This window comes from Haliotis cracherodii, unplaced genomic scaffold (assembly GCF_022045235.1).
Source record: "Haliotis cracherodii isolate W230 unplaced genomic scaffold, xgHalCrac1.p SCAF_19, whole genome shotgun sequence".
NCBI lineage: Eukaryota > Metazoa > Mollusca > Gastropoda > Lepetellida > Haliotidae > Haliotis > Haliotis cracherodii.
In genome coordinates, this window is record NW_027266274.1 from 13,220,001 (window position 1) to 13,240,662 (window position 20,662).

At 38.2% G+C, this 20,662-nt stretch overlaps 1 protein-coding gene and 2 long non-coding RNA genes across 3 annotated transcripts in view; 1 reads left to right on the forward strand and 2 right to left on the reverse strand.

Annotated features, from left to right (window-relative positions):
* LOC139467124 (cubilin-like) overlaps positions 1–20,662 on the reverse strand; it is a 188,013-nt gene that overhangs the window by 73,043 nt on the left and 94,308 nt on the right. The window lies entirely within an intron of this gene.
* LOC139467122 (uncharacterized) lies at positions 7,746–16,717 on the reverse strand. Its single transcript, XR_011653635.1, has 3 exons — positions 16,596–16,717; positions 16,215–16,298; positions 7,746–8,509 (listed from the first exon to the last, which is right to left on the reverse strand). It is a non-coding gene; the product is annotated as an uncharacterized lncRNA (long non-coding RNA).
* On the forward strand, positions 16,731–19,212 carry LOC139467123 (uncharacterized). Its single transcript, XR_011653636.1, has 3 exons — positions 16,731–17,102; positions 17,772–17,862; positions 18,547–19,212. It is a non-coding gene; the product is annotated as an uncharacterized lncRNA (long non-coding RNA).

Here is a 20,662-nt window from a genome sequence, read left to right on the forward strand (position 1 = left end):
ACCCTCCCAGTTCTATCACCCTCCCAGTTGTATCACACTTCCAGTTGTATCACCCTTCCAGTTGTATCGCCCTTCAAGTTGTATCACCCTTCCAGTTGTTTCACCCTTCCAGTTGTATCACCCTCCTAGTTGTATCACCCATATAGTTGTATCACCCTTCCATTGTATCACCCTCCTAGTTGTATCACCGTTCCAGGTGTATCACCCTCCTAGTTGTATCACCCATATAGTTGTATCACCCTCCCAGTTGTATCACCCATCCAGTTGTAACACCCTCCCAGTTGTATCACCCTTCCAGTTGTATCACCCTTCAAGTTGTATCACTCTTCCAGTTGTATCACCCATCCAGTTGTATCACCCTTCCAGTTGTATCACCCATCCAGTTGTATCACCCTTCCAGTTGTATCACCCTTCCAGTTGTATCACCCTTCCAGTTGTATCACCCTTCCAGTTGTATCACCCTTCCAGTTGTATCACCCTTCAAGTTGTATCACCCTTCCAGTTGTATCACCCATCCAGTTGTATCACCCTTCAAGTTGTATCACTCTTCCAGTTGTATCACTCTTCCTTTTTTTTCACCCATCTAGTTGTATCACCCTTCCAGTTGTATCACCGTCCCAGTTGTATGACCCTTCCAGTTGTATCACCCTTCCAGTTGTATCACCCTCACAGTTGTATTACCCTTCCAGTTGTATCACCCTCACAGTTGTATTACCCTTCCAGTTGTATCACCCATTCAGTTGTATCACCCTTCCAGTTGTGTCGGGTGTTTAATTCGGAATCCCCGAATTGTTTATTAGTCGACTCGTCAGGCTCTAAATGACCAATAATGCACATTATTCTTCCTTTCTCTTCTTAATCTTCTTCAAAATGCGAACTAAAACAATCATGTGAAATTTTGTTTGTTTCCTGTTTCCCATGGTGAAAATGACCTTTGTTCATGTAATTTCGCCCACGAAACTGTTGATTTAAGAATATGTGCGGAATGTGCGGGAAACCTTTTGACCATTAATTAGTTAAACGTATAACATTATCGTTTTATGATAAGTGAAACAATTGATCTAAATGTATTAAGTCATATCCTTGAATGCTGTGTTTTATTTCCTACAGGCTTACATACATTTTGCCCTGTTGGTACCACCCGTCATGTTCACTCTTGCAAATGATCAAACTGTCGTCCAGGAAATAGTCCTATCAATATGAGGACAAGTGTACCAGACTCAAGATATACCGACCATTCGTAATAAGGGGAGGACGAAAATATAACTGAAGCTACTCTGAAATCAACATACATGTATTTTGTTTATTAAAGTCACCTTTATTATATGAGTATGACATATAGTGTCACGCGGTGCAGGTATCTGATATTTCGCTATCTATCTCCGCTATCTATGACGGGATACGGAGAAAACTGCCACCGTCCAAAACGGCCACAGAAAAAATCGACAAAATGGCTACCGGTCCATGGAAAACGGCTCACAGGGTGAGAGAAAACGGCCATTTCAGTTGATTGATTTTCTTAATTATAATGTTTTTAAAGAAAGTCACACACGTCCAATGTTTGCTGTATACGTTGAACTATCAAAGAAGATACTCTTTGGAATCGTATTGAAGTTTAAAGAAACGCACATAAAATGTTAACTCAGAGATATGGTCTCTGGTTTGTTCTATAACTATTCAATTATCTGGCTTCGTATTCTAAACTGTATCTATAAATGTCATACCAAGTTCTTGTCAACAAATTCCACGAGACCGAAGTGCATAAACTTCGAACCATTTCTTGTGGTGGTTGCGTCAGTTTCCCACACAGAGTTATCATATTCTAGTATCCATATACACATTGCATCACTTAAATAAATATCTTTATATAACTTATTGAGGCGAATAATAATATGTATGTAACAGACTGCCTACATCACTACCGCGGTGTAAACAAATTTGTGACCAACTTCATGTCACTGGCCTTCTTTCCACACTGAACCACAACCGACCCGTCTTCTCTAAGATCACCACCAGAGTCAAAGATCCGGTTAAAGTTCGAGCCCTGGCCAACTACGTTGAGAAGTAGTGGATCTACAACAATACATTTGGCGTCCTGTCAATCTCTTGCTTCATCCAGTCAGTCCGCACCAACAAGCATGTCGAAGGTACACTTCATATCTGATACATTTGTGCATACATCAGTTCGAATTTAAATATGAAAAATTCAAATATGGAATAATTTTAATACACACTTTGTCACATCTTAATCGAATTTAATTTACGTTTTAGGCAGGCATAGGAAAATCAATTCCAAGTGTGAAGAACAGTCCACGACCTTGCACAAGCTGATAGCCGTCCTACACCGCGAAGCGAAGCTGTTACTTATCAACGCCGTCCTGCTACTAGCAAAGATCGCTATATTGCTGAAATAATGCCGATGCGACGTTAATTTAAACTCACTCACTAGCAAAGAACCTCAGAGCTCACATACGAAAGAAGGCAAGTCAAAAGCAGACCGAGTTATTTGCTGCCTGCGTGGTCTCTCCCTTAAGATGACCGCATCACTACTGGCGAACTTCCCACAAAAGGCGGCAGTGTTCTCGGACCCGTGATCGACGCATAAACAAATAAACTGATCTGTGCAGCAGTAATAACATGGAGACAGTCTACTTCTATCTGAGAACATATCTGACATTTATAAGTGGAAATATTATGATGTTATGATAATGTTACAGATATGAAGGAGAAGTGCATAAAATGATACTGTTCCCATATACATGTTGACATTATTTTTATATTGACTGCTTTCTTAAGACGTGATGGCTGTTTTCTCTTAGGCAGTTGGCTGTTTTCTCTAGACCTGTGGCCGTTTTCTCTGTAACCCCATGTTACACATTAGCTTGTGGCTGTATTCCAATGGGGCCAAGTGGACTACCACTTGCCATACAAATGATCAACCAACTAAAGAGTCTGCATGAAAAAGTATTTTTGTCAGACATCTGTACTAGTACAATCAGCCACACAAGCACTCACGCATGCACACATACACCCGGAAGCACGCACACACGCGCGCACACACACGTGCTTGCCCGTTGCAATGTTTGAGTATACTATTCTTGGACTTGAGGTTAAAACCCCGTTTCACCTCTTCAGCTCTTCTATTATAATGCTATGTTTCCTCACTCAAGAGGGAGATGTTGTAGCCTGGGCCTATGACCTATATTACATGTTGAAAAATACTACAAGTAAAAGTAAATGATTGTAAGAGATATTTGGCAATTCAACTTTATTTAGACCCGGTGTTGGATATACAGCAGAAAAAACACCTTGATATGCAGGTAGGGACGCACCTTGACAAACAGATAGAGAAAGACCCTGATACACATGAGGTAAACACTTTGATATACAGTAGAGAAACAGCTTGACAGAACGGTAGAGAAACAGCTTGATATACATGCAGGGAAAGAACTTGACAAAGAGTAGAGAAACACCTTGAGATACAGCAGCGAGCCACCTTGATTTACCGGTGAAGAAACATATTGATACAAAGGTAGATAATCGGAGTAGACATTGACATACAGGTAGAAAAACACATTGATATACCTGTTGAGAAACACCTTGATATACAGGTTGAGAAACACCTTGATATACAGGTAGAGAAACACCTTGATATACAGGTAGAGAACACCTTGATCAACAGTAAAGAACACCTTGATATACAGGTTGAGAAACACCTTGATATACAGGTAAAGAAACACCTTGATATACAGGTAGAGAAACACCTTGATATACAGATAGAGAACACCTTGGTATACAGGTAGAGAACACCTTGACATAAAGGTAGATAAACACCTTGACATACATGTTGAGAAACACCTTGACATACAGGTAGAGAAACACCTTGATGTACAGGTTGAGAAACACCTTGATATACAGGTAGAGAAACACATGGATATAAAGGTTTAGAAACACCTTGATGTAAAGAAGAGAAACATCGGGATATTCGAGTGTAAACACATGTGTTTACAGGTTGACACAAAACATTTATATACTGGAAGTGAAATGCCTTCAATGAATTTCTATTGCTTTGGGTTTCCAAGTTCAGGTAATCTATTTTGGTGGTATAACAAATGAGAAGACCTCTATTTCATCGATTAATCTATCAATCTGATCTGTAATGAGCCAGTTTAGTCTTGGTTGTTGACCCTTCAACAAGTTTGTCCAGAATGACAAATATTACACAGGTTCCCAATGATAGTAACGGATTGTTGCAAGCCGACCGCGCTGTCCTCAAACACGTAAAATTAAATTTCAACTGAAATAGAACTAACATGCAATATCATTTACAAGTTTTAAGAAATAATTATGATTTTTTTCCTGCTGTCAAACGATCATTTGGAGAAAGTTGTTGCATTTCATATTTACCTAATATTCCTAGAAATGTGGAAAACTAAAGGAGCTCCTGTGTATTACCAATTCATGAAACGAGTGAATAGTTCTGGTATAGAATTGGTATTGCACGGGAACGAGTTAAGTATTATATTTATATCCTTGCTGTTTTTAAAACACTTTTCACTGTCATGTGTAAATAGGCGATCTACAGCATAATCCACCTGAGTGTAACAGAATAATACTTCAAATACATTAAAAGTTGACACATATTAATTTAATACCATACAACGGCCAACCTTTGGAATTCAGGGATCCATTCGACAAAGCTGTTGTAGCACTAAGGTGATCGTAACTCCCATACTTTAACAACTGTTGTTGCACTAAGGTGACCGTAACTCCCATACTTTAACAACTGTTGTTGCACTAAGGTGACCGTAACTCCCATACTTTAACAACTGTTGTTGCACTAAGGTGACCGTAACTCCCATACTTTAACAACTGTTGTTGCACTAAGGTGACCGTAACTCCCATACTTTAACAACTGTTGTTGCACTATGATCGCAATGTAGAACGGGGCCCTGTACTAGAAAGTTTACAAACACATCACTCTACCGAATGTGGTAATTTGTGAAATTATGTCATGAAATTAAATCCTCACAATAAAGCATGGTTAACTGACTACGTCAATTTTATCACGACAATACAGCCTGGTTAACTAGATATGCCCATTTTATCACTACACTAAAGCCTGGTTAACTGACTACGCGTATTTTATCACTACAATAAAACCTGGTTAACTGATTATGTCAATTTTACTCCTACAATTAAGCCTGGTAAACGATGTCCATTGCAGCTCGACAATAAATGGGCGGTTGGGTAGCCTAGTCGTTAAAGTGTTCGTTCATCACGTAGAAGACCCGGGTTCGATTCCCGAAAGTGGGTACATTGTGTGAAGTGGGTGTTTCCCGTCATGATATTGTTGGACTATTGCTAAAACGGCATAAAACCAAAGTCACTCAATCACTCGAAATTAACCTCGATAAACTGACTACGTCCATAGTAGCTGTACAATGAGTACAAGATACAAAACCCTTTTCCATAGTGATATGTAATCTCTGCTAAAGGCTATCAAATTTGGATTATGCCAAGTGTTTGCAAAATGGAAAGCGCATACCGCCCTACCGGTTTAAGTGGTCACAAACACATGCAAAGGCAAGTCAAATTTGGAAATGTCCTCCACTTCAAGCAAATGATTTGACGTTTATGATGATCAACACAATATAAATTTCGTAGTTGAATTAGGAATTGCATTAAGGATTATGGTTAAGCATTAAGACAAGGATTACGTGTTGTATTTAGTGCACGCAGCAATGTATCTCTCTTTGTACAGACATTTTATGGAGCTTTGGAATTCAGTCCAAAAGTGAATGAACATGTCTATAGGTTATAAAGACAGGTCAGCAGTTGATAGGTGTGATGCAGTAAATACACGTATGTGATCAAGGTCTTTGATCAAACAATTAACGTAGTAATACTGACATAAAATAGAGTCAGCGAGGTAGCCTAGTGATTAACGCATTGCTTGTCACACCGAAGATCCGGGTTATAGATAGTTGTGTTTCTTCAGACCTTGTAGGTGGGAACTACAACTTTTTCATGCAGGGCAGCCAGACTTTGGATGACATCTGGCTTTGTCAGTGTCTGCATTCAACCAATGACAACACCAGGCTCTGACTTAACCCATAACATAAACGTCAGCTGGTTCCTGAAGGGGAGGCAGCAAATATTCAAAATAAATGGTATCATTTGGTTTTGTCCTTTGTTGTGGGCATGGTTGCGTCAACGTCTTTGGTATGCCGGAAACAGATTGACTATATTGACGTTAAGAGTTCCTTGATTAGAAAGACTTCCAACGTCTTCTATTTTTCATTTCATGCATATGGCATTGCTGAACATGACACTCAAATCCAATAGTTGTCTCTGGACGTCATATGAGGTCGACTAAGTGAAGGTAGTTAGATGGATGGTATGCTTTCTCTAACGTCCCAACTTTCATACAAAGGATGGTGTGATTTTCAGAATTGAAATGTTGGTAGAAACAATTGGATACATTTCTGTTGATGCTCTATTCTTGCTAACCTACTAGCCTCGTTAATTTCTGTTGTGCTTCCCCAACATGTATCAATCCACAAAGGGTTACATTAAATGACATTGATGATGCTTTAGTGTGACATGACAGGTCATCAAAAGATTTCATACAGTAGGTTTCGTCTATGTAGAAACATTTTATATCAGGATCAGTTTTTTTGTGCCACATGAAGAAATACATGAAGAAAGCTTCGACTGCTATGGCATTTCATATAATACAGTAAAACGATCAGTGGACTGGTTGGCAGTGTATAGTGTGTCAGTTTTCCTTTTGTTAGGATGCTATTTTAGCTACTCATGATTGAAATCTGCATGAAAATATATTATTAAACATTATATTTGCTACTTTGCGAGTAACTTCCAGCCGTTAATTACATCATGTGTTGATAAAGTGCGCTCATACCATCACAAAAAGTCTCATGCTTAAACACAGCAAAAAAAATGCAGTTTCCGGTATCCGGATACCTGCCGGATACCACCGGACACTTACCCAAAACGCGTCCGGGTATCCGGTGGCAGAAACCTTGCCGGATACCAGATCTGTGGTATCCGGCATGGACACCTCACCTGAAAGTATGTCACCTGGAATCCGGGTATCCGGCACCGGATACCTCACCGGATACCTCAATCTGGGTGTCCAGGGATCCGGCACCGGATACCTCATTCTGAGTTTCCCAAAACATGTCACAATTTGGGGGGTGCATTTTGTTCAATTAAGTGTGAAACACCTAAAAATATATTGGAAACTAACCATGAAAATTGAACATTGCTGAAGGTATCCGGCAGGTATCCGGCAGGTATCCGGATGCAATTTTTCGAGATGTCTTTCTCCTAGTAAATAATGTTAGCCTGGGCATAGTAGATAGCTGTAGTGTATATTCTGTGTTATTTGGGTTGTAAATATCCCCTTAAAGTTGAGATCTATGGGCAGGTACTTTTGGTGAAAACATTTTTCAAATTCATATATATTTCATTTTAGATGTTCAGCGTATTAAATGAAAAGCATTCAGTCCTGGTATGATGGTATCCTTACATTTCATCTTCATATTCCCAGTTTGTTCTAGCTTCTCGTGGTTGAAGCGCTCGATTCACCACATCGGTACATTGCTTGGTGTCACCCATCATTATATTGTTGGAAATTTGCTCATAAAGTGACATAACACCATATTCACTCTGACAAAACAAATGAAAGTCATTGGCTATGTGCTCACTTGGGCATTTGTTCCTGGTGAGATTAAAAGATTATTTTGGAACTGTATCAGTACTTGTTACATCTTGACAGACGAGTTTCATTGAAGTTTGAAACAGAATATCATTAACCCAAATGGGTGCATCCACAGAAAACACCTAATAAAGTACCGGTACATAAAAATATCAATGTAATTTTTCTACTGACATGGAACTAAAAACTTCATTCAGTGAGCTGTATTAATTGTAGGAAAACATTCAGGGCATTAGTATATTTGATATATGTTAGCACCTATGTTATGAATGATCAATATCATATTTCTTTAAAGAAGCAAAACAAAAAAAGTTGTTAAGATAACAAATCATATTTATTGATTTTATGACATTTCATTGGTTCAGTAACCAAAGGTGTTTGCAAGAACATTCAAAAACAGAAACAGATGCTTCAATGCCATTTTCTAAATAAACAAATCGGTCAAATCTCAGAAGAATTTCAAGGGAGAAGAATATCTAAAGTCAATTATGTTTGTGCAGTAAACCACAAAAGTCATTCAGATGTGTATAGTCAGCGTCAGTGTACACCACATAAACATAGTCTCACTGCTGTGGTATTAATTCCTTTAGACTTGATTAATGTCGTAATAAAACAACCTACAGAATCACACTGATGTGGCATTATTCATTCAGAATCATCACTTTCTGAGGTGAACCTGCTAGTTGTTCTGGGGAGGATTATTCATCACCCTGAGAGTCCTTTGTATGACTTGTCTGATTTGGTGTCATTGTGAAATCCAGGTGCCTGAAACAATTTATAACATCTTTAAAATCTTGTTATTAAAAATATAAGAAACACACATATATTGACAAAGGGTAAAAAGTTGGTTTCTCAATGAGTAAGGTAATGACAGTTTATCAAGCAACTGTTAACCAAACCATGTTAACCAATGTAAAAAAGCCATAGCAAACAGTAAATTTTACAGAAAATACAAAATTGTAATTGATCTTCTGAAAACAATTCCTGTAGTGCCATAAGGCAGGCTCCCCTGAATTTTTCTCAAATGTTTGCATTACATCAAAACATAAGGAAGGGTAAACAAGGCAATGCAAATTGCATAAAATAGGTTCTTATACATAAAAACAGAACTACCGTATTTGATGTAATAAGTGCCTCGCTCTAATAAGCGCCCACGGGAATATTTGCTAATATATTGGCTAGTTAACAATCCCAATTAGCACCCTTTCCAATTGATCAATGTATACAACGCTTATTTATTTGCATATAATACACATTCGTGTGTGATATGCACCCTTAATTATGGGGAATTTCATTCTGGAAAAATATATTTGTCGTACATTAACATTTCAGGCTGCCAGCATAAAGCACAAAATTTTGAGAGCGCCTGGGCGCTTATTCTGTCGAATACGGTATTCATAATTATCAAAACTTTCAATCACACAAGTCATGTAAGTGATCTCAAAATATTATATAATGAGTGTGCAAGTTAGTATAGTTTCACACAGCTTTTAGCAATATTCCAGCAATATATCTGCGGGGACACCAGAAATGGGCTTTTCACACAGTACCCATGTGGGGAACAGAACCCAGTGCTTCGGAGAACGCATTACCCACTAGGCTACCAAATACAAATATCATCTCAAATACAAAAGTAAGTAACATTAGGATTTCATACAACAGATATTTTCACCAAATATCAAGTCACTATACAACTGATTGAATTACTGATTAGAGAAGCAAGAACATATAAATGTAGCAGCTGAATCAGGCTTAATTTGAATCATTCCTTGCTTCAGTTGCAATGGGAGCCACATTGAAAATAATTATCTCACTTATTATTGATAATTAATATCTACCATTAATTGGTAGGCCAAAATAGACACTGATGCAAAAAAATCAACTGAAAAGAACCACCTGAACAATCGACTAAAAACTATGTATATTACATTTTGGGGACCTTGCTGGCAATAGCATGGGCGGATACAGAGGGTGGGTGCTGTGGTGCGCACCCCCCTTTTTATTTCGAAAATAAATCTTTATTTCTGTATAAATTACCACCAAAGACAATAAATACTGTAGCTGTAAAAAAAGCTGTATCTGCCCATGATTAGTCATGAGTAAAATCATTATCATATTTTTATCATTTATCCTATCTTTAATTAAGATTAACAATAACGGGAAAAACTGCCAAATATATTGGTCAAGTGTAATCATTATTTAAGTAGTTCTATTTGGTTTTGGAACTTTTCAAGGGTCATTGTAAAAATATGTGTATTCCTATTTGAATACTCGTTTGATTGTTATAAAGTTACACAGTATTGCATCTATCGTCTGTTTCTAAATACAGTGGAACCCATCTTTGACTTGTGTGACATAATTGAATCATACCCCAATTGAATCATACCCCAAGTGCATTGTTATGCATCTGCACAGAGTGGTCAAAGTCCTTGTCACACACATAGTTTGCTACAAGGCAGAATCCAATACAGTTGAGACATCAGGTTGTATCTGACTGATATAAAAGATTTAACGTGCGCTTTCCGACTACAGCGTATTTCGCACACGGGCCTGGCCGGACCATTTAGTGTATTCCGAGAAGGGTGAAAGTGGTGTGTGCAACCCAAGAGGGGGCTTTTAGGGGTTGCTTATATTGATTTTTTGAAATTTTGAAATTTGGAATAAATGCCGAGGTGGGTGGAGGAGGGAACTAAGGGAGCCGGGTGAGGTGGGTGTTTGTATGTTTATTGGATTTTGGATTGGTAGATTAATTAATTTTTAGATGCGCTTAATTAGGTCTGTTTTGATTAGGAATACGCCTAGGGCCTTGAAATTTTCTAGTTTATTTTGAGGGTTTAGTATTTCATCTAGAGTAGGAACCTTATTTAGATTGAGGGCGGTTTGTAGTGTGGTTCTGTGTGTTTGATAGTGGGTGCAGTGAATGAGTGCGTGTTCTGTGGTTTCGGGTTGTTTGCAGTGGGGGCAGTTGCCTGTGGTGTGTCTTTTAAGTTGTTTTAGGTGGTTATTTAGGTTGGTGTGTCCTGTTTGGAGTTTTGTAATTAATCTGTCAATTTGTTTAGAGGGGTGTAGGATTTTAGGTTTGGTTAGTGGTTTTCTGAGCACTTTTTTTATTTGGCTATTTGAGTTTTGATATTGATTATGCCATTTTTTGGTTATTTTTTGTTTGTTTACACTTTTAATTTCTGATTTTGAGATGGGTAGGTTTAGGCTTATTTCTGGTATTTTGAGAGATAATTTAGCTGCTTTATCGGCGCTTTCATTGCCGTAAATTCCTACGTGGGCGGGGATCCACAAGAAGGTTATTTGTTTGCCTGCTTTTGTTAGGTCGTTGGAGCTTTTAAGTATTTGGTTTATTAATTTAGGTCGTTTTTTGGTATTTTTGTTTTGGAGGGCTTGTAGTCCACTAAGGGAGTCAGTGAGAATTAGGATTTTTTTGTTGTTTTTAGATTGTTGGTTATGCAGGGCTGAGGCCATGCCCATAAGTTCGGCTGTGAATATAGATTGGTTGTTAGGGAGTCGGTAAGATTGTGTGGATATAACTGGTTGTGTGGTATGGACTCCGAAGCCTGTGTGGTTGGAGATCGGGTCTGAAGATCCGTCAGTGTATATGTGACACCAATTTGGCCAATTTTCGTGTATGTATGCAAGTGTGGTGGTTTTAGCTATGTTTGGGTCGGTTTGTTTATTTATTTGGTTAGCTAGCGTTGTGTCTATTTGGGGTATTTTGAGTTTAGGGGTGAAGATATTTGATTTTTTGCAGTTTTGTTTAAGATTTTGAGTTTGGTGTTCATTGAGGTAGTTAGTTATTCTTTGGGATATTGGTGTGAGTAAGGGGTGTTTGCGAGCTAGAGCTTGGTTTCTTGGGCTAATGTTTTGGTTAATTAGGTTTTGGATGAGAGGGTTTGTTTGGGACGCGGCCCAGAAATTAAGGCTTAGATGTTCCCTGCGTAGATTTAGTGGCATTTCTCCTGTAAGGGCCTGAAGTGAGGTGTAGGAGGTGCCATGTTGGGTGCGTGTAATTAGTTTGAGAGCCTGATATTGTATTGAGTCAAGTTTTTTAGAAAGAGAGTTGTTTAGGGTATTGTATATGGCACAGCCGTAGTCTAGTTTTGATCTAATTAGTGTTGTATATAGTGAGAGGAGGGTATCTTTGGAGGCTCCCCAGTTAGAGCCGGTGAGACATCTTAATGTGTTAAGGTCTTTGCTGCATCTAGTTTTTAGGTTTTGGACGTGAGCCTCCCAGGTGAGGTGTTGATCGAAAATAAGTCCTAAGAATTTTGTTTGTTTTTGGAATTTGATTGTTTGGTTGTTTAGCTGGAGGATTGGGTAGGCAGGTTTCATGTTTTTATGTTTGAATACTATTCCTGTTGTTTTATCTGAGTTAAGGGAGAAGCCCCATTTGTCTGCCCATTGTTGTATTTTATTTAGAGATTTTTGGATTAAGTTTTCTGCCATTTTAATGCTTTTAGTGCGGATCCATAGGGCTCCGTCATCCGCGAATTTTGAAGTGTTTAGTTTAGGGGATAAGCCCTCGAATAGATCATTTATCATTATATTGAAGAGGGTTGGGCTGAGGATGCTGCCCTGGGGAGTGCCATTTTCTAGGGGACACTGGTCCGATAGTGTATGGTCTATACCCACGGTAATTTTGCGATTGTTTAGGAAATCTTGGATGAAGTTTATTATTTGACCTTTTAGTCCTATTTTTTTTAGTTTTTGTATTAGCCCGTGGTGCCATACCATATCGAAAGCTTTAGAGAAGTCGAGGAATATGCCTATGGTGTATTGCTTGTTTAGCTGTCCTGTTTTTATATCCTGTTCTAGTCGGGCAAGGTTATCGAGAGTTGATCGGCCAGGAGTGAAGCCGCTTTGGTCAGGGTTTATGATGTTGTTTTGGTCTAGGTAGTGCTGTAGCCTATTTTTAGTCATAAGTTCCATTATTTTGCAGAGATTTGAGGTTAAGGAGATGGGCCTATAGGAGTTTGCCTGATCTGCTGGTTTATTTGGTTTAGGTATTGGGATTACTAGAGCTTCCTTCCATGAGGATGGGACCTGTCCGTTTAGGTAGACTAGGTTGTATAGTTTAAGTAAAGTTTGGAGTAGTTTGGTAGGTAAGTGTTTGATTATTTGGTAAGAGGTGAGGTCTAGGCCAGGGGCTGTTCCTTTTTTTCTATTGTTTAGTACGTGATTTAGTTCTTCTATGGTGTAAGGTTGATTTATTTCTAGGTTGTCTTGTCTGTTTTCTTTGGAGAATTTGGTTTCTTTATTTAGTTTATCTTGGAATTTCTTACTGAAGTTACTGTTGCTGCTAACTTTAGAGAAGTGTTTGGCTAGGTTGTTGGCCTTTTGGGTGGGGTTAGTTGAGTTGTTTATATTGGGGCTTTTTTTGTGCCGTTTGATGCCTCGTATGGCGTGAATTTTGCGCCACACCTTCCTAGCATCGGTGTGGTGATTTAGCTCCTCACAGAATTTTTTCCAGTTTTTGGTTTTAGCAGTTTTAACTAGGTTTTGCACTTGGTGGTTAAGTTCATGAGCTGTTTTGAGATGAGAGGGGTCTCGTTTAGCTCTGTTGAAAGCTGATTTGCGTTTTAGTCTAGTTAGCTCTATTTCCTCATTCCACCAAGGGACAGTGGGTTTTCCTGGGTTGGATGATTTGAAGGGGATTGCGGATTTGGCTGCGTTGATTATGAAGTTAGTTAGGTTTTGACAGAATGTTTCGGGGTCTGTTGTTTCTAAATCGTTTAGATTAGCTTCGTTGCATAATTCTTGGAATTGGTCCCAGTTGGCGTTTTTGTACTGAAATTTAGGTTCCTGTTTAGGGATTTGATTTGGTATTTTTATATTTCCTAGGGTTATATTTATGGGAAAGTGGTCGCTGCCTAGAGGTACTGGGTGGACGTCCCACATCAGACTTTGTGCTAAGTCTGGCGTACATATTGTTAAGTCGATAGCCGACATGGTGTGGTGGGTTTTGTCGTACCTAGTTGGTTGGTTATTGTTTAATAGTATTAGGTCATTTTTTTCGATCCACTCTGATATTAGTTGTCCATGGTTGTCTAGTTTATCTGCAATGCCCCAGGTAGGATGATGGGCATTGAAGTCTCCTAGGAAGATGGTTGATTTATTTCCTAATTGGTAAAGGACATCTAGGTCTGTATCTTTAATTTGTTTTAGTGTTGAGTGATAGATGTTTATGATTTTTATTTTTTGGTTATTGATGGTGACTTGGATTCCATTAGCTTCTAGATTAGGAGTGTTTACTTTAACTTCCTCGTAGTTAATATCCTCTCTAACGTAGATGATTAGACCTCCTCCTGTTCTGCCTGGCATGGTTTTGGACCTGTCGGTTCTCACTGCGTTATAATTTGGTAGGTTGAATTTAGTTTTATGTGAGAATTTGGTTTCTTGAATACAAGCTACATGGGGACCTTTATCTATTTTGAATTTAGCTTTGAGTTCAGAACCATGGCCGGCGAGGCCATTGGCATTCCATTGAAAAATGTTTAGGCCTTCCATTGGGAAACTGGGTGGATTTATGTTTGGTTTAGGCTTGGTTTAGGTATTTACTTTAGTAGGTTATCAGGTTGTATCCAGAAAAACTGTCTGATAATCTCAAGTATGGTCTTGGTAGGATCAAGGGATGTAGCTAATCCTAAATAAACATTAAACAAATGACATAATCTCTTCTACAGAACACTTGATCAAAGCCTGCCCCACCTTTGATGTTTATCATCTTGTTACGCTCACAACAGCTCATTAGCAAGATGAACTCAATGTCAACTCATGGTGGATTAGGGATTAACAGGGCAATTAGTGTCAGGTGGGTATTATCACTTGCAATTATCTGTTAATTACTTAATTGAGTAGTGACAGCTTAGTTAGTTTCCAACCACACTGACAAGTCAGTTTACAGTTTACTAGTAACATGTTTCTGTGGACCAAGGAAATGTATCTTGCCAGATACTTAAAAAGTTCTACTCATAAGTAATAAAATAATGTCAGTTTTGATATGCAATTCTCCCTTCAAAGACATTTAACATTTGATATACATAAACTGTCTGTTGAAACTATGATGATGCTAATATACAAGTCGCACAAAACAACTAATTCCTATACTGGTACCTAGCCAAACATACATATTTTTTATACGCGTATGCACATGCTTGTACATATATACCTCTACTGGCACATCACACATACAAACAATCATTAGATGGATGTAATGGTTCAAAAATATTTTACATACACAAACAAGTGAACAGATTCTGTAATAGCATGGTTAATATTGGGAGATGTTTAAGCATTTCCATTTTCACAGAATCGAAGGCATATCCTTTCAGGACTCAGATCAGCTTGTAGTGATTTAAATTCACATAAAAATGATTCATGTGAAATGACCTATCCCGCATGTGTGGCACCTGTTATAAAAATACCATTCATTACTTATATGTGTGTGACAAATTATGCTATTATTAGAAATAATAGGTATTATTATTATACAGCATGGATATTAGTGATTTAAATTCACATAAAAATGATTCATGTGAAATGACCTATCCCGCATGTGTGGCACCTGTTATAAAAATACCATTCATTACTTATTTGTGTGTCCAAATTATGCTATTATTAGAAATAATAGGTATTATTATTATACAGCATGGATATAAGAAAGCTTTATATGGAATTGTTGAAAATTATGTACAGGAAAACATTGAAATAAATCAATCAATACATGCATTTATCTCAGAATAGATTTAATCAATATGGACTTCTCCTTCATTATCTAATTATAATCAGATGATTACATTATTGCTCAACTGATAGTTTGCAATAGTATAGAATTAGTATTATATTATTAATTATTTTGTATTTGAGCATCATTTAGATAAGCCAATGAAAAAAATATATGTTTAAAACACATGTAGTAGAACATATTGCAATAGTTAAGACCCGAAAAGAAGTTATGTGTAGGATCCTCAAAATGGTATCCACAAGAGCAGGTTGTAGAATCATGTTGGTGTTTGTTGTTTAACTCTGCACTCAGCCATATTCCAGCTAAATGACGGTGGTCTGTAAATAATCAAGTCTGGACCAGACTATCCAGTGATTGACATCATGAGCATCCATCCACACAATTGGGATACAATGACATGGATCAACCAAGTCAGCGAGCCTGATCAGCCGATCCATTAAGTTATCTCTTACAACTAGCATAGGTTGATCATGTTGATGGGGACTAACTTCAACCTGGAATCCCCATGTGAGTATGTATGCGGCTGTTAGCTTTGTTTGATGTTTAACGCCACACTCAGCAATATCGCAGCTATGTGGCAGGAATCAAACCTGCATGGGTCTTCAGCACGAAGAGTGAACGCTTCAACCACTAGGCTACCCCACCACCCAAAATTCCCCCATGATAAAGTTGTCATCATGGTTATTGTTCAGCTAGTTCAAGTGAAAATGTTCATACCCTTAAAATGTCTTATCTTCCACATCACGATGATCTCTGATGCAAAACTTCCCTGTCATTAAAGCTGTTCTTGATTCTTCACATCTGGAAAAATATGTTGAGGCTATTAATCATCTCACAGAGTAAAGGGAGTATATGAAATAAGACAGTGAGTCACATTAGCATACAAATTATCCAGTTAAAGTAAACATATTTCTTCATTATATACATAAGCAAATACTAACATATGATAGACAGGCTACTTGTTATATAAAAATATAATTATATCCTGATACATTTACTTACATGTTGGCTATGAAAGTTAATGTGTCACATGTGACAGGCTTACATGTGGTAAATTACTTTAATACGTGATCATTGTAATATTCACATATTCCTTACCTTAATGTGTCACTTCAGCTGCCAGCATTACCTCAGCTGCAATCTCAATATTTGGCCAATTTTGACGAAATGACCGATCGTTTTCAGTGTATAAGCTGGGCCTCGTCTTTAATATAACTTGGCGCAAGTTGACGACGCGCATAGAGAGCCGGGAACCAGCTTATGTCGTGTTAAACTGGTTCCGGGCTCCCTATGCGCATCGCCAACTTGCGCCAAACAATATTGTGATATTAGAGACGGGGGCCCAGCTTTGTGTTAACCCGGAACAAGCCAATTTACCCATATTCCCCTGCGGTCCAGGGCGCCATTTTAGAACATGGACGTAAACAAACCTCGTGTATCGATATACACTGTCATGCTTGATTACGATAAGCTTACCTCGTGTATCGATACATTGTTCTCATTCACCTCCACCACGGAAATGCCGGCCGAAGTTCCTCTGAGCCATCCACAACGCGGAAGTCAACAGTATTTGGAAAGGCGATTGGCAGCAAATGCGGATGCCAGGTACGTAGCAGGGCTTCGTGACCTTATGATTTCCGTGCAGAGATCTTATGGAACGGATTGATTTTGATATTTTCCTGCTCTACATACTTTACCGTAAACGCCAAGGGTCCTTTTTTTAGTATTATGGTCAACTGTTTGTTATGACGACAAGGATTTGCATAAGGGGCGTAATGGATTTGTGGTCAAAACAAGATGATCCAAATTAGATCCGCTTTTTATAGATAATGAAGAAATGTACAAAGATCTAGGAACGATTATTAACTCTAAACTTTTGTGGGATGCTAATACAGACTATAATTTACAATAATGGCCACCAAAGACTTTACTTTTTTTACGCTTAACATATTTTTATAATTACACTGTTATGTCCTTGTTTTGTATAAGCTTCATAACTAAATAATTCAATATTTCATGGAATGACTCTGACCTTGGCGAGGATCTTTTTTGCAACAAGTGATTCCCTATGTAAAGTGTATGTTGAATGACCCAATAATTGTTTGACAGTTGTTAAATATGGGATTATGTTTTATCTCTGAATGTTTGGGATGAAATATTTTAATAAGGACAGTTCTAAGTTGGAAACTCAACTGGGGCCTTTTCAATTGAATTCAATGTACAGCATGTACAGTTTGGATAATTCTGTAATGTGAATGCTACTTATTTTTGCAGAATGTCTGGATGAATGAATGAGTCAGTCATCTGCACAGCATCAATGGCAAAAGGGAAGCAATGAGGAACAAGAGAAGAGTAGCAGTGAGTGGTAAATATTTGAAATTATTCTGTTTGGTTCATCATGTTCATGTAGCTATTCTGCAAATATTTTTTCAGTTTGCTTGTTCTTTATCACCTGTTGGCATGGATGGCCTAATTATCAAAGGCACCACAACTTGCTGTGCATAGTTGCATCTCTTGGGCTTGACAGAAACCAATGGTCGTGGGTTTGAATCGAGGGTAGCATCATACACTTGCTTGTGGGTTTCATCAAAGTGGTAAACATGTAAGACCTGCATCACTTCGGGCTCTCTTCCCATTTCACTCATTTAACACCACATCCAACAATACTTCAGCTAAATGACAAGGATTATAAATAATCAAATCTCAAATCCCAACTAGGCAAACCAGTGAGTAATGTTATGAGCTCGATCCAGACGCACCGATGATGACTGTTATGGACAACATCCCACGTTATTGGGTACGATTACGAGCGATCAATGAGCCCACTTGCTACCTCATCTATTACTTTGGCTTGTATGGGAAGCATTTTTAAGAGATGTCAGTTAATGATTGTTTCAACTCATCAGCATGGAACAATATATATCTCAAATGTTTGGTATATAACAAAACTCAAAGATGATAAATTAAGTGAATTTGCTGCCTTTTATCTGTAAGTACATGTTGCAACAATTCTTTTCTATTGCTACAATCTTTATACATAATTTTGCAGAAACTGAAGTCCAGCTTGAGATACCCGGATGACTGGTTGACAGTCTGGAAGGACCCTTCCAGATATCAGAAGTGATAGGCAGACAGTGATGAGGAGAATCCTGTTATTTCAATGGGGGCCTACCAAGAAGTTATATCCCAATTGACACTGGGACACACTCACAAAGGCTGGTCTGGCTAATGTGAGAAGACCAACCAATGCCAAGTCGGAGTGGGACCCTTCAAGGACGTTGAAGAAATTATTGTCTTTGGCCATGTGGTAATCACTTGAAAGGAATGATGTTTGCGACTACTTGTCTATAAATGTGGACCCAAACACCAAATAGAATGTTCACAATTCTACTAACACAATGCAACAGGGATAGAGCCGATCTGGCCTCCCCTCATCCTGGTTCCTGTTTTTCCATGGCAATATAGAAGGGAAAGGATATTTGAGGGCAAGTAACTCTGAACTGGTGAGCATGGTCTGCTTATGCTTTCAAGCGAACAGTTATCCCACTCTGTTATGAGTATTGAAGAATAGGAGGAAATTGCATACTGCATCAGGAACCATCATGTGAACAATGTTCAGTGTGTGATATAGGCATATAAATAAAAGAAATTGATAATTTGTTTGTTGTTTATGTTTCTTTAGCCAGGTGTGTAAATGGGGATTTTCCAATATTTTGCCTCAGTTTGATAGCCACAGTTATCGGATGAAACCATGCATTGCTTGGACATCTTTGGAATAACACATTGATCTGCTATGTCAAAGGTCAATGTCATAGCCAGACAAAAAAATTGTTAATGGCCAAAGTCTTCCTTAGGGCAGGGATAGAAGTTGGCAACAGGTCATACACTTACTTTTTACCCCCCCCCCACCCCCCCCACCGGCATATAATACGGGGTGATATAGCGATCAGCCAGTCTGTCTGTCCATCCGTAATCATTTCCTTTTCCAGGGGAAGGATTCCCAAACCATTCAGTGTATTTGATCGAAACTTGGCAAATCTATCAGGCACATACTGAAGTGGTGCCTTTTGGTATTTTGGGATTTTTCTAAAAAAAAAATAATTTTTTTTTTATGGAATGACGTTGGACATAGACTCAATTGGGGATGGGGTTCGTTTCCGGGGCAGAATTCAAAAACCATTCAGTGTATTTGATCGAAACTTGGCAAAGCTATCAGGCACATACTGAAGTGTTGCCTTTTGATATTTTGGGATTTTTCTAATTTTTATTTTTTTAAATTTTTATGGAATGAAGTTGGACATAGACTCAATTGGGGATGAGGTTCGTTTCTGGGGCAGAATTCGAAAACCATTCAATGTATTTGATCAAAACTTGGCATTCATATGGATGCGACCATGGTGGATCTTTTGTGGATAAACAATGTATGCTTCTTAAAGAACTTTAAACTGTTGACTCATTACATACAGAAATGCACATTTACTAGTGGTTACTTTACAGACATCTGCCGGGGGGTTATGTCATCTTTCTGATGACTCTTGTTCTCTAATGTGCCTTTTCCTGCAGAAGTCTAAATAACTCTTACTCATATAGTTGTATATCATTGTCATATGTTTGTCAATGTTATACTGAATGAAGCAATTTACAATTGTTTTTGAAATAGTCGCAACTGATATTGAAGGTCAGATTAGCTTTCAATGTCTTTCAGTAAAAATGTTCACAGTAACTGAGGAACAGCTCTCTGTAGTGTGATGAAATCTGGTACATGTCACCCTCAGAGTGAGGCATATTGTGTTTCAAACTTAAATGAAGCTGGTATGCTCGTAACAAGTACTTGTACCTTTACAAATAATCATATTATCATCTCACTAGGACCAAAGGCCCAAGTGAGCACACAGTCGATGAGTTTATACTTTCACTCAGAACAATCTGGAAGTCTGAACATGAAATTTAAGGATATCATCATACACGTATTAGAACTGATGTTTGTTCATTAAACAGCTTAACATCTAAAAAGATTGAAAAAATTGTCTTCTCCAAAAGTACATGCCCATAGATCTCAACTTTAAGGGGATATTTACAACTAAAATGACACAGAATGTTACTACAGCTATCTGATATGCCCAGGCTAACATCATTTACCAGGATTGCATCCGGATACCTGCCGG